The sequence below is a fragment of the Saimiri boliviensis genome, chromosome 5 (genome assembly GCF_048565385.1).
Source record: "Saimiri boliviensis isolate mSaiBol1 chromosome 5, mSaiBol1.pri, whole genome shotgun sequence".
In the NCBI taxonomy this organism is placed as follows: Eukaryota; Metazoa; Chordata; class Mammalia; order Primates; family Cebidae; genus Saimiri; species Saimiri boliviensis.
The window spans coordinates 60,568,852-60,571,442 of NC_133453.1; the positions used below are offsets into that span (position 1 = coordinate 60,568,852).

At 40.5% G+C, this 2,591-nt stretch overlaps 1 pseudogene; it reads left to right on the top strand.

Annotated features, from left to right (window-relative positions):
- Positions 1–823: 823 nt before the first annotated feature.
- LOC101030373 (DNA repair protein RAD52 homolog pseudogene) lies at positions 824–2,357 on the top strand (annotated as a pseudogene).
- Positions 2,358–2,591: the final 234 nt, after the last annotated feature.

A 2,591-nucleotide genomic window follows, 5' to 3' on the forward strand; every position in this document is an offset into this window, starting at 1 on the left:
TCTACAGATTCAACATCATCCTTGTCAGACTTTGGGCTGCTTCTTTGTAGACATTGACAAGCTGAATCTAAAATTCACATTGAACTTCAAGGAACCCAGAAGGGCCAAATCAATCTTAAAATAGAATAACAAAGTAGGAGGATTTATCCTTTCTAATTTCATAGCTTACCACAAAGCAACAGTAATCAAAATAGAGTGTTACTGGTACTAGAATAAGCATACTAATCAATGACATAGAATTGTGTGTTCACAAATAGACCTATGTGTCTGTGGTCAACTGATTTTTGACAATGATGCCAAGAGTATTCATGTAGAAAATAATAGTCTCTTCAACAGTTGGTGCCAGTGCCATTCAATAGCTACATGCAGAAGTATGAAGTTAGACCCTTACTTCAAATCTTAAAAAAAATAGTAATCCAAATGGATCAAGGACTTAAACATAAGAGCTGAAACTCCTAGAAGTAAACATATGCATAAATTTTTATGGCCTTTTATTTAACAATGATTTCTTATATATGACACCAAAAGTACAAACAATGAAAGAGAAAAAAGATAAGTTTGAATTCCTAAAAATTAAAACTTCTGTATATCAAAGTACACTACCAAGAAAGTGAAAACACAATCTCCAGAATTGAAAAAAAGTTTGCAAATTCTATGTCTAATAAGGATGTAGTACCAATAATATATATTTTGAAATCTCTTATAACTCAACAAAAAAGAAACAATGGACAAAAGATAAAAATAGATATCTTTTCAAGGAGGATATGTAAATGTCCAGTGAGCACATAAAAGCATACTCATTATTATTAGGAAAATGCAAATCAAAACCATAATAAGACACCATTTCACATCCATTAGGATAGCTATAATAATTTTAAAACAAAAAAAAAGTGTTAGTAAGGATATGGTGAAATTGGAACCCTTATATTTGCTGATGAGAATTTGAATGATGCAGCCATTCTGAGCTACAATTCGACAGTTCCTCAATTAATTAAACATTGAATTACCATAGGACCCAGCAATTAAACTCAGGTTTATACACAAAGTACTTGAAAGCAGATGTTCAAACAAAAATGTATAGACAGGTGTTCAAAGAAGTGCGATGCACAGTAGCCAAAAGGTGGAAACAACTCAAATGACCCTTAAGTTGAGTGGATAGACAAAATAGGGTAGATTGAGCTCCCTGCATGCACTGTGCAGTGCTAGAGAGGTCAACCAGAATCAAGATGTCTGGCACTGAGGAAGCAATTTTTGAAAGGTGTGACAGCCACCCTGCTGCTCATGGCAGCTTGATATGCTTTAGATAGTTCCAGTACACACCAGAAGAGTACCAGTTCATCCAGAAGGCCCTGAGGCAGAGGCCAGGCCCAGAATACCTAAGTAGCTAGTGCATGACCAGAGGAGGCCAGAAGATGTGTTACACTGAGGGTCATTGGACAATTAATCTGGCCAATGAGATGTTTGGTTACAATGGCGGGGCACACTCCATCAAGCAGCAGAATGTGGATTTTGTTGACCTCAACAATGGCAAGTTCTACGTGGGAGTCGGTGCATTTGTGAGGGTCCAGTTGAAGGACAGCTCAAATCATGAAGTTGTGGGTTGTGATGTTATGGCCTCAAGTCCAAGACCTCATCTTTGTAGAAGGCAAGGAAGGAGGCAGTGACAGATGGATTGAAGCAAGCCCTCAGGAGTTTTGAGAATGCACTTGGAAAATGTATTCTGGACAGACTACCTGAGGTCACTGAATAAGCTTCCATGCCAGTTACCTCTTGAAGTGGATTTAAGTAAAGCAAAGAGACAAGATTTTGAACCATCTGTGGATACAACAGCTGCTAACCAAACACGACCCTGGGACATCCACAACTATAAGAGGTGACCTCTCCTTGCAGACAAAGCTACATTGTGATTCAGGGGAACAAGGAGTGCAGCTCCCGACTTGCGAGCTCATCCGCCGTGAAGAGAGAGGCCGTGTGCCAGCAGAAACTCCAGCAAAAGCAGCTGTAGCAGCAGTTCCAGGAGCAGATGGAGAAACACCTTTGCCCTGTCAGTTGAGAAGAGTAGGGAGACTCTTGGAGACAACCCTGAAATGTGGAATGTGACTCTAGATGCAGGGGATGGAGTGGTCAAGCCTTGTCTAGAGCAGAACCACCCCAGACCTCTAACACACCAGCCTTGAACAACCAGGTGGTGACCCAGAACAGGACTCAACACAGCCTTTGCTACCCAAAACCACAAGCAAAATCTGGACCCTGAGACCCCCAAACTTAGAGCACTGACCAATACATAACAAGAAGCTGGGAATCTCATAGGAAGGGCCAGGACATGAATGAAGAAAAGGAAATTGGATCCTTCTTAACTGAGGCTCAGGTCACATCACTGGACTCCATCACAAAGGGTCTTTGGAAAACTAATTTTTGGTCACGAAATTGTTCATCACTCCTGGAGGATGAACTTCATTACTAGGGATTTATCTTGCTTCATTTTGAACCTTGTCAATAAGATCTGACTGAGATCCCGCTGCAGATAGAGCAGAGCACTTTTAAAAAGCTTGTCCCCCGCTTTAGTTGGGAGAGGCTCTGGACAGATGAAA